The sequence below is a fragment of the Priapulus caudatus genome, unplaced genomic scaffold, assembly GCF_000485595.1.
Source record: "Priapulus caudatus unplaced genomic scaffold, Priapulus_caudatus-5.0.1 Scaffold338, whole genome shotgun sequence".
Classification (NCBI taxonomy): domain Eukaryota; kingdom Metazoa; phylum Priapulida; class Priapulimorpha; order Priapulimorphida; family Priapulidae; genus Priapulus; species Priapulus caudatus.
Genome location: NW_014577399.1, coordinates 15558 through 28048, shown reverse-complemented (window position 1 = coordinate 28048; position 12491 = coordinate 15558). Strand labels below are relative to the sequence as shown.

The 12491-nt window shown below is 41.0% G+C and overlaps 3 long non-coding RNA genes across 3 annotated transcripts; all 3 read left to right on the top strand.

The window, feature by feature from the left end:
* The first annotated feature begins 1750 nt into the window (after positions 1-1750).
* On the top strand, positions 1751-8194 carry LOC106809222. Its single transcript, XR_001393857.1, has 5 exons — positions 1751-1980; positions 5749-5881; positions 7295-7420; positions 7777-7900; positions 8117-8194. It is a non-coding gene; the product is annotated as an uncharacterized LOC106809222 (long non-coding RNA).
* LOC106809223 lies at positions 3013-4803 on the top strand. Its single transcript, XR_001393858.1, has 3 exons — positions 3013-3216; positions 4043-4262; positions 4761-4803. It is a non-coding gene; the product is annotated as an uncharacterized LOC106809223 (long non-coding RNA).
* A 594-nt stretch (positions 8195-8788) lies between the features above and the next one.
* LOC106809225 lies at positions 8789-10314 on the top strand. Its single transcript, XR_001393859.1, has 2 exons — positions 8789-9706; positions 9904-10314. It is a non-coding gene; the product is annotated as an uncharacterized LOC106809225 (long non-coding RNA).
* The last annotated feature ends 2177 nt before the right edge of the window (positions 10315-12491 follow it).

The following is a 12491-nucleotide window of genomic DNA, read 5'->3' as shown; positions in this document are numbered from 1 at the left end:
TTATAAATAATAATAATAACACACTGTAATAATTGAGGAGGCATTAGCACAATTAGCACAATATTTCGTTAGGTCGACATTAATTGGGGAAAGCGTTATTTTATTACATTGTTATTATTGAATTCTAAACACTTTGCAATAAGGTTAAATGTATGTCATTAAAGAAAGTCCGAGATTGAAATAGACATTCAATAACTTGGTATATCGTGGTGCGTTTTCGAAAATAGAAACTTTTAAAATGAGATATTTTCAATGATCTGAGAATCGCACGCTTTTCGTCGTCATATATATATTTTTGATGAAACTTATTTTCAGTAAAATTATCGAGTAAAACGGGAACGGGGACGTTCACTGGATTCATCATACAAGCACGAACGCTAGACGGAGCCCGCGTGGGAGAGTTCACCTCGACCACGCCGATGCCAGCAAAATATCTGCAATGTGACGACGTCAGTCCATCTCTAAACAATGCTGTCACACATTCGAACGCGGACACTAAGAGCGAACTGAGGTTTGATTGGATAGCACCACGCTCATACGTAGGAGCAATAATGTTCAGGTATAATACAACATTCATTGATCCCGAATCACACACCTATTGATACAGCATTGGTAATCGAAGTGCGCAATTATTATTAGAAGCTAATTGGCATATTGATATATATATATATATATATATATATAGTAACAGTCGCACATGATCAGTATACAGGATGTACTGGCAAACAGGACGACTACCCGATGCTGCGCGTGTGTACAGGAACCAGCAATGCCCGGTTCAAATAGAGAATTCCTGGAAATGTCCTCCTGAGCATATAATAGACAGAATCCATCGCTAACTGATCCACTAATATACGTCATACTGCGTGCACATTACCACAACTAGGCCTATATCATCATATAATACAAAAGTGATACATGTTTCACATTATTTATCGAAATGGAGACGTACACGTGGCGGGGCGGTTATTTTCGGGATGCGGATTAGGTCATTTTTATTGCGTGGGACCAGTCATAGTCGAAACTGCATCAAAGCCCTAATATTTACGGAAAATGCACATGCACCCCGGTAAAAAGATTCAATATAATATATATATATATATATAGAAGTAAAAGCACACGGACACTTATGTAGGTATGAAAAAAAAATAGAATAAGGTGTTAATTTTTAATGAGCAATTTTTCGAGAGTATCTTTCTTCATCAGGTTATACAATGACAATTCTGTTGTCATTGTATAGCCTGATAAAGAGAGATACTCGCGAATGCTTGCTGATTAAAATTTAACACCTTGTTCTATTCTACATTATATATATATATATATATATATATATACTATATATTGTTTCGATACTATATTTATATATATTATATTATAATTTAATTTTTTTCTCGGTATGAATAGTATATTCACTCTTTCGAATGGGAATCGGGTAACAAACATTCCTGAGACCAATAATAGTTTAATTAACTTTATTCTAAAGATATTCTTAAGTTATTTAATTATTCACTTTCCCGAATGCATTTTTTTAGATATGAATAGCCAAGACACCTTTATAGTGCCCCAAGCGTAGGTCTTCATGTTTCTACCCTGCATTTGCGAAAATGAAGCCCGGGGTCCAAAAACTAGGATTCGCTCAAAAGATGCGTTCAGATACTTTCTTGTAGTGCGCGTTTTATCGTAATTGTCACTCATAACTATCACACAAATAATTTTAAAGGCTCGCTTTAACGCTGCGTTTTTGCTGTGCGATACAGGGCAACAGTAGTTCAATCCTACACGACGTACTGGGAGAACATCCTATCTAGGGAGTTGGCCATTTCGATGGGCCCGTCCGGCACTGCTGCCACTACGAACGCTAACGCGACCATCGAAGCATCCACTACCGCACCAACTCAAGCACCAACTCAAGCACCACCACAACTGCAACCAGCGCTGAGCTTTGCCAAATGCGGCACGGAGAAGTCTTGCATAAGCTGGGTATTACACGCTACTATATACTGCTGTATGTGCTGGGTATATACTGCACGCGTAGTACTCGCTATTAGGCCTACTGCTTACTCTCTTACATCGTTACGCTGGCTTCGTATATGTTTTAGCGCGGAATCGTTGTGTTTTTATATTGAAAAATAAATATGGATGGGAAGGTGGATGTCATTTTGTCATTGTCATTGTACTCCCACTGCCTCCCACATAGTCGACTGACTAGTTGCTGATCTACAAAGCTGGTGATTCTCCCTGGAAATAGCAATATGCGCTAGCTGCCACGTCTAATAAATAATATTAAATAATACTAAATATATGATCAGACCACTGATCTCTATTATATAAATTAGTATAATAGAGATAAGTGGATCAGACGCAACTTAGTAACGGACACCACACGCCAATATGAATCAATATGCGTGAATGCCAAGAATAGCTAGCGGATGTGGTAGCGAAGTGTTGCACACATGCATTATTTCGCAATGGTACTTGCCAACTTCTATTGCGTCACGGTAGCGATCGAATAGCGTTTGAAATTCACTTTCATAAAACGTCTCGCTACTGTAACTGGCTGACACAGACTTTATAAGCGCAGAGTTAGTTAGTGCACTGAACATATAAATACGCCTTCGCATGAGTGTTCTACATATTTAGGACCGCAAATCCTGGTCTTTCGCTTGCTCATTCTGACTTTTGTTCTCTCTTCCTCTTCTCCTTTCTATTTCTCACACACTCTCTCTCTCTCTCTCTCTCTCTCTCTCTCTCACTCGCCTATTTCTCTCCTTCTGCCTCCCTCGTCTATCTTTCTATCCCTATGTCCATATTAATTCTTCTGTAAGACACCCATTTCTTGATATAATGTCCTATAACCCTCTGTGTAAGTCTCTTCATAGTCTCTTTTCACGCTCGCGCTTCCTCCCTTCTTTATTCCAATTACTGTGGTATATTATCATTTCAGTTGTTATTATTAACCAGTTATATTCCAATCATGTAGTTTATTCTTGTTGCGATTTTCATTCCAGTGTAAGCCTATCATGAATTCCATAATTCACGTCATCGTTGCCATGGCGACGCTAGCGGCCTTTGCGTCGGCATACAGGACCGGAGCACCGGTGACGCAGTGTGATTCGATGCAGCCGAATCACGGCACCACCCCTCAGAGCAGCACGCCCCCGCCATTTAACATCGAGATAGCGAGCGCCACCTACACGCCGGGTGGCACCGTTACAGGTTTACAATGAATTAAAAAAATATTTACAACGCATGCGCACACGAATTCCGATTTAAGGAGTCGTTTTAAGTTAATCACGTTCGAAAACTGAAGCCTCTGGTGGCGGGCGGTACGACTACTGTTTTTTTTTATTTACTCAGAATGCGTTTGCATACGAATGTCGATTTGAAGAATCATTTCAAGTTAATCACGTTCGAAAACTGAAGCCTTGCACCCACTCATTCAATCGATTACAGTTGTATAGTTGTGATTTTGATTTTGATTTTGTTTTTTTTATTTGCTTTTATTTATTTCAGAGGTAAAATTGTAGTGGCAGGCCTCGTCCACCATACAGTTGCTGGTTTCTTTCCCGATTTTTTTCTTGACATTTCTTCCTGTTTATTTTCGGACATCTACCGTTCGGAACACATAAATTGGAACTAAATGTCGAAATAATTGTATTGGATGCGGTTCTCACGCACCATAGAGTAGTTTCTAACCGCATAAGCCTACACTAATTGTTCATCGGGCGAAGTTGTCTTTATCTATATTATACTGTTAAAATTATATTTTAAAATAAATGCTAATCTTCAAGTTTGGTCAGATTTCAGTTGATTTACAGATCTATACAGTTTTATATTATATATAAATATATTAATTTCTTTATGTATATATATATATATATCTTATAAAATATTATATATATAGGGAGAGAAGAGAGAGAGAGAGAGAGAGAGAGAGAGAGAGCGAGAAAGAGAGAGAGAGAGAGAGGGAGAAGGGGGAGTGCGGAAAGAGAGGGGGCGGGGGAGAGATCTGTAGTAGATCTTAATCCGGGTTGTGTTCTAGGCTCGTTGTCCGGCGGAACGTTTCGCGGATTCATGATACAAGCCCGAATCGGTAATTTTCGCGTGCCCGGAAATTTCACGGCCATATCAGATGGCGCGCAATTTCTGCATTGTGACGATCCACTGGGCAGCGCTATCACACATGATAGCGCTGCCACGAAGTCGCAAGTGATGTTCGCCTGGAAAGCTCCGGACTTCGCAGTTGGATCTATACGATTTAGGTTCGAGACTATATTATATATTTATTTATTTATAGATATACATATATATATATATATATATACTATATATTGTTTCGATACTATATTTATATATATATATTATACATTTAATTTTTTCCTTCGGTATGAAAGTATATTCACTCTTTCGAATGGGAATCGGGTAACAAACATTCTGAAGACGCAATAAATAAGTTTATTAACATTTATCTAAAGAATTCTTAAGTTAATTTTAATTTATTCCACTTTCCCGAATCAATTTTTTTAGATATGAATATAGCCAAGAGCACCTTTATAGTGCCCCAAGCGTAGGTCTTCCATGTTTCTAACCCTGCATTTGCGAAAATGAAGGCCCGGGTCCAAAAAACAGATTCGCTCAAAAGATGCGTCAAGATACTTCTGTAAGTGCGCGCGTTTTAGTCTAATTGTCACTCCATAAATAATGCACACAAATAACTTTAAAGGCTCGCTTAACGCTGCGTTTTGGCTGTGGCGATACAGGGCAACAGTAGTTCCAATCCTATCACGACGTACTGGAGAAACATCGCTATTCTAGAATTGGCCAATATTCGATGGCACGTCCGGCACTGGCTGCCACTAACGCTAACGACTTTAACGCGACTGATCGACAAGCAATCCACTACGCATACAACTCAAGCACAATCTCAATGCACTCACCGCACAACTTGCAACCAGCGCTGAGGCTTTGCCAAAATGCGCACGGAAGAAGTCCTTGCATAAGCATGGGTATTACACGCTACTGTATACTGCTGTAGTGTGCTGGGTATGATTACTGCAACCGCGTAGTACGTGCTTTAGCCTAACCTGCTTCCTCTCTTACATCGTTACGCTGGCTTCGTATGATGTTTTAGCGCCGGATCGTTGTATTTTTATCTTTAAAAATAAATATGGTGGGAAGGTGGATGTCATCGTAGGATACTATAGAATTTAATATATATTATATTATATATATTATACATAAGATGACCGACAGCAGCAGCCTCAAGAGAGAGGAGAGAGAGAGAGAGAGAGAGAGGGGGATGAGAGAGGAGAGGAGAGAAGAGAGAGGGAGAGAGGCAGCGAGAGAGAGCAGAGAGACGATAGCAGAGAGAGAGAGAAAAAAGGGGCGAGAGAGCAAGCGAGAGAGAGAGAGAGAAGAGAGAGAGAGAGATAGAAGCGAGAGAGAGAGAGAGAAGAGAGAGAAGCGGAGAGAAAAGAAAGAGAGAGAAGAGAGATAGAGAGAGAGAGAGCAGAGAAGGAGAGAGATAGTGAGAAGTAGAGAGAGAGATAGAGAGAAAGAGAGAGAGAGAGTGAAAAGAGGAGAGAGAGAGAGAGAGAGAGAGTGAAAGAGAGAGAGAAGAGAGAGAGAGAGAGGGGGGGGAGAGGTGGACGAGAGAGTTGTTTATCGTTAGCTCAACAATATGCCACTTGGGGGGGGTAAAAGGAGGGCAGGTGTGTATTAATGGTAACTGGAGTACGATTGTTTCAGGGAGCTGTTGCCTGTTCACCCGTCACGTGTGATGTGGCTGTGAACTATATAGCCCAGCGCACTCATGTTTCCATTGAGATGACCGCCATGACACAGGATACGTCGCTATCGGTTCTCAAGTGACAAGAATATGGTAAATAGTAAAATTTAAATATTTTTTCTACCTGCGGCAGAAGTTCGCGAAGCAGTGAATTTGTTCGACATGTTTTTCAACTGCAATTTGGGCTTGGGTGTTGTGTTGTCTCTTTAATTGCAAATTGAAAGATAATCCATCTAAAACGTACCGTAGAAAACTCGCACATCCCAAGACTATACCATACCAAAAAGAGCTATCTAGCGTTTAAAAAGTTAACCAGAGTAGCATGGTATACATGCGCCCTATAGCGAACTTTCCTCTCTACATTGCGCATGAGCAATAAAGGTCAAATCCTTATGCACATGCGCAGATGCGAATCCGCCCTGCTGGACATGCACATGCCCATGCGCAATGCAGAGGGAGGGGGACGTTTACCATAAGGAAAACGTATACCATAAGGGGGGAACGTATACCATGCTACACCCAGGTTCTACGTCTTTGCATTTTGCTACGCACGCTCTCCAAAGTCACCTACGTGACCCTTACTCGCGCCTTGCTTATGATATTATATTATTATATTATATATTTATTATGATATTAGATTATATTATGATGCCTTGCTTTAGATGCCCATGTATAGAGTTTTCCTTGGAGTGCGGATAGCACTAGCTGCCTGTCTTTGTTAGTTCGTCTCGAGTCTCATAAAGCGCCACTGATATATATATATATTTATATATATATATATATATAAGTATATATATATATAATATGTTATACGTAACAGTCCGCACTAATGATCAGTATATCAGGATGTACCTGGCAAAATCAGGACGACTACCCGATGTGGCGCTGGTGTGTACAGGAACCACAATGCCCGTTCAAATAGAGAATTCCAGAAATGTCCCCTGGAGCATGATAATAGACAGAATTCCATCGCTAACTTGATCCCACTATATAGTCATACTGGCGTGCACATACCACTAAGCTAGGCGCCTATATCATCATAGTAATACAAAAGTGATACATGTTTCACATTATTTATCGAATGGAGACGTACACGTGGCGGGCGGCTTAATTTTCGGATGCGGATTGGGCGCTTTTTATTGCGTGGACCAGTCATAGTGCCGAAAGCTGGCTAATCAAAGCCTACTATTGACGGAAAATAAACAATGGTCACCCGCGTAAAAAGATTCAATATAATATATATATACATATGAAGAAGTAAAAGCAGACACGGACACTTATGTAGGTATGAAAAATAAAATAGAATAAGGTGTTAATTTTTTTAAATGAGGCAAGTTTTCGAGAGATTTTCTTCACAGGTTAATGAACAATGACAATTCTGTGTCATTGTATACTGATAAAGAGAGATACTCGCGAAAGCTTGCTGATTGAAATTTAACACCTTGTTCTATTCTACATTATATATATATATATATATATATACGCTCACATGTATACTTTATACAGGGAAACGATGATGTGATCGCATGCATGATAAAGAACGATTCGTTCGTTGTCCTGAACGAGTTCAGGAATCCTGGCGGACGAACCCCGCCCGTACGGCAGACGAACAGGCTGGTTACGGACATACAGGTGATCTATATGCCGTTTGCTTCAAACAATACAGGACTTAATTAGTACTTCAATCAGTACTTCAGTCTTGAATCACGAAGCATATTATGGTTTCGTGGCAACCATGTTGCAGTGTAACATAGCGCAATACGCATACTAGTGCAATAATTATTATAAATATTGTTTACATACACGAACAGGTTTCAGAGGTTTCCAAAAACGGATTATTTTCGTAGTTGGTGGTTTTTTAATCGTGCACCATTTATACTAACATCAACGTTATTAGTATTTATCGGCTGAATATATAGACTATTTTTCGACTAACATTAACGTTATTGATTGATTGTGCTATATGAGCGATATTGATTATTGATTAGGCTGAATATGTCAATGGCCGAGTCACCTGCCGATTTAGGCGCCCTCTATCCAACGGAGGAGACAGTGATCACTTCGATCTGGCTTCACCTTTATATCATTTCATTGCGACTGGACGTGTATCGAGTAAGTTTGCCTACTAATAGTCTAGATGGAACTTCTTTCTAAAGATTAATGGACGAATACGATCCTAATAGTGCAATTTTCAATTATTTTTAATTAAATGTTTAATTAATGCCCACGTTTCACACAATGCGTACGTTTTCACACAACGCTTGCCAAAGCACACCTAAAATATTCGTTAGTTCTGCAATCAACTCAAATTACATTTTCCCCTCACAGATGGCGCTCTGCTGCAGCATGATGAGATCCCTCGCGTGTCGGATAATAAACGAAACATGACCAGTATCACAGTGGAAAGAAACACCGACGCGATTGTAGCCAATAATAGTTCGGCATCGGCTCATGTCAATGTTCACACGGTAATGATTGTAACAGCCCTCGTGATGCTAGTAGATGGCCGTGGGTAACCCGCGTCTACATGAGGCGTAATATCGCCCAGTGACGTGCACAGACCTTCAGAAGCCCCACGCGAGATATCGCGTTCATAGGAGAAAGCTCAACCGGGGTTAAATTATATGCGGAGCGAATAGTCAGTGACACACACGCGCGCGCACACACACACACACCACAGCACGCATACCACGCAGGCACGCGCGCGCACCCTTGGGCACAGCGCGACGCACGCACGGCGTCACACGCGGGCGACAAACACACGTACGCGCCCGCACAAGCAACGCGCGCACACACACATGCACGACCACACACAACAAGCACCATCACACACACACACACACACAGCCACACACACACACACACAACACACACACACCACACACACGACCACAACACACAGTCCACAATCACATTATCACACACCCAGTGACGAGCACCCACACACAACACAGGATCACACACACACCACACACACACACACACATAGTATATATATATATATATGTATATATATACCGGATATATTTTGGGAACATATCCGAACCAAATACGTCTCTCGTTGGAACGCAGTGCGCAGTGGTTTGTTTTTGTCGTATGAAAATTCAACTCGGGCAATTTTAATCCCGGACACGGGCTAAAATAATTACTCCCAGTAACTTTTTTTGCCCTTGCTATCAAAAGTTTTCATACAACTCATTCGAGGACGCGATATTACGCAATAAAATTAAATTTGCATCGTGATATTACTGCATGCTAGATTTAGCAGTGTCGGCATGAATTATTGCTCCAGAACCCTGTCGTAATTATATTATTGATTTAGAACCACTGTCGTAAATTTTTTAACGAAACCTGTAAGCTGTCAATCAATGTTGGTTGCCCTTAATATTTATGTGAGCAAACTATACGTGAAATATTGTTAAAAAATGCGATCCATATTACCAGGGGTTAATAATGATTTGTCCATATTAACCCCTGATACTACTAGATACTGCGCACGTCTTGCAAAACCGCGGCACTATAGCATAGTCCGCGAGACCGCCAGTTTGTCACTGAATACGTTTAGCTGAATAAGTGGATCGTTTATGGCTATTAGCCTATTAGTATAGCAAACAATATAACATGTTCAAAACTATTTTAACTATGTCGCGAAGAAGTTATGTATGTATAGACGCCTCTAAACATCTCATCGAGATGTGGTATAAGGTCTTTAGAACTATTTATACGCAATCGCAATCTTTTCGAAAAACGCGGCATTTTGTACTGTTTCGAAAAACGCGGCGTTTTGCACTGTTTCGAAAAACGCGGCGTTTTGCACTGTTTCGAAAAACGCGGCGTTTTCACTGTTTCGAAAAACGCGGCGTTTACGCGATGTTTCGAAAAATGTGGCGTTTTGCTCTGTGTAGACGCATAACCCGGGTTATTTTCTTTTGTGTAGACGCATAACCGGGGTTATTTTCTTTAGCGTAGACAAATAACCCTGGTTACTTTATTTTGCGTAGTCAAATAACCCGGGTTATTTTTTCTCTCGTGCACGTGGGATATGTATTATGGATCAACATATCCCCATTTAGACCTATTGAGACACGTTTGCTTTAGAATTATTCACATAGTAGCAATATTGTGTAATGCCTAGAGCTACAGATTTGTATCCGTATAAGCTTATATGAAAACGATTGTAGTTGTACGTTAGTAGTTAGTAGTTGTACGTTATTTGAGATTTTTATGATTCGTTTTATCGATTTGTTCCGAACTCGATTTTGCTCAAACTATATGTTAGCGCTAAAGCGAACTGCATCCGTAGAATCTGCCGAAACATTCTGCATCGGTTACTGGTAACCGTGACTACAAACTATTCCAAACGTAGCATTTTCGTTCTGAAAATTATCACGCTATTGTTGACATGCTGCTGGTTAAACGCTACCTGACAGTTTTTTAAAGTACGATATAATATATTATATTGACTGAAAAATGTAGTAAATAAAATAAGCAAGAAACGTTGTTCCTTTTGCAAGTTCGACCAACAACATGCGTTTAAATTTTCTAATCGTTACACATGGTCTTTCCCATTGGGATTGCCCGTAGCAACCAGAAATTCAGCGATCGAAATTAATAATCAATACACTTCAATATTTATACTGTAATAGCAACAACTCTATCTATCTGTGCATATTGTATAGTACATAATAGTTTATGCGCACAACAAGTGACTTGATTGCGTGCTTTAGCCCTACTCACTTGCTACTTACTTACTTACTTACTCACTTACTTACTTACTTCGCTTCACTTTCTTGCGGATCAATGAATACCATATGTGCACCTGCTATATATTAGTGAATATTAATAATTTCGTAAGGCGGACACGTAATTTCGAACGATTGATGGAGCAGCCGCACGGAGTCATTCACCAGGTGCCGTCATTAACAAAAAATGATGCACGCAGCACCCAGCATCCGCGACACCGCCCATAACTCCCACAGTTGCTAGCGGCGTACCTATCCGTGCCAGCGACAACGAGAGGCAACAACAACAAACACGAGGCGTCACAGCAGGAGTGCGCATGCGCGACATGCGTCTGCACCTGTGTCGTGTCGCCTAGCGGTACACGTGTAAATCAATATATATATCATACATACTGCGTCGCGCGCATATTTAATCCGTTGTTACGCGTGATAACAAAACAGTAACCGACGATGCGCTCCGGTGGCAGTAACGTGGACGGATGATGTCTCTGTCCTTCAATCAGAAAGGGAAGGTGAAACGTAAAGAGGATGCTGCGATAAAGATGATGAGCGCTTCGTGTACGTTGTGCGCACGTAATCGTTATTAGCTCTTCGCGTTGACTGTGTACGTTGTTACCTTACCCCGCCGCTCTGTGACGCGAGAATTCATAGCGCTCCAGCTGTTTAAGCGTGGCGATTGTCAAGAGAAACACACATTTCATGAGTAAGTAAACCGATTTGTAACGGGGATAGGTTGCTTTTTGATATTTCTTCACGTACGTGGTTACCTTCACCGTATATGGGTATGTTTCCGCTGTGTGTTTCTTAGCTTTTTCCGTTTCTATGACGCGCGACTTCTTAACGCTCTGCTATTTAAACGTGCTATTTAAAGCGTGGAAACTGTCAAAACGATTTGTAACGGGGGTATACATTGCTGCGATATTTCTTCACTTAGTTCCGCTGTGTTTTCGACACACGCTACACCTTACTCCCAATATTACATCTAGAATATCACTCACTCAATTAATCAATCAATCAATCAATCAATCAATCAATCAATCAATCAATCAATCAATCAGTTCTATATCAAGGGTAACGCTACATCTTATTGAGGTGAAGCTCGCTCACTAATACACAGATGAGCGGACACTCTCGACAACTGATTTCTGTCAAGTGCATAAGTTGCTGCGATATTTTTTCACGTGGAATCAAATTTCCTCGTCGTACGTATTTTTCCGCTGGGTTTTTGACACAATAACGCAATATCATCAATAACATAACATTTAAAAAACATATTATAATTAAATTAAGTTTTATTAACATAATAACGTTAAAGCTGAGCTGAAGCTCGCTCGCTAATGCACAGATGAGAGGATGCCCTCGCCGCTTCGATTTAGCGGAGACATGACGACGGCCGTGCTTTGCGTCTTCGTTGCCATGACGGCGCTCGTCGCTGAGACGTCGGCGTACAGTGGCGGAGCTCCAGTCGGACGCTGCGACTCTATGAAGCCGAGTCACGGAGCAGCGAGCCAGACGAGTCTGTCGCCGTACGAACTTGAGCCGTCGGCGACGACCTACACGCCAGGCGGCACGATGTCAGGTAACGAGCGAGTTATTATGATGGCAATTACGAACAACGCCACGATACTAAACACCAGTCGTTCTGGAAACTTGTCCTATTCTATACCCACTGAGAATCTGGTGAAAGCTACGGACCCCTCCTCGAAAATGCGCAGAAGCTCATAAACACACTAGTTTGCATGCGCCTGGTTCACGGACCCCCTGAAGCCGTTCTGATAGCCGCCGCCGCCGCCGCCGCCGTGATGAAGCGAACATTATTTCGCCAGGATACTAAACTCTCCAACGCTGGTTGCAGTGCGGTTTAGATCAGCGTGAGTCCATGCAGTTATTTCAACGAATAACTGCGGCTATAATAATTGTGATATAATTATAATAATAATAATAATTATTATTATTATTAT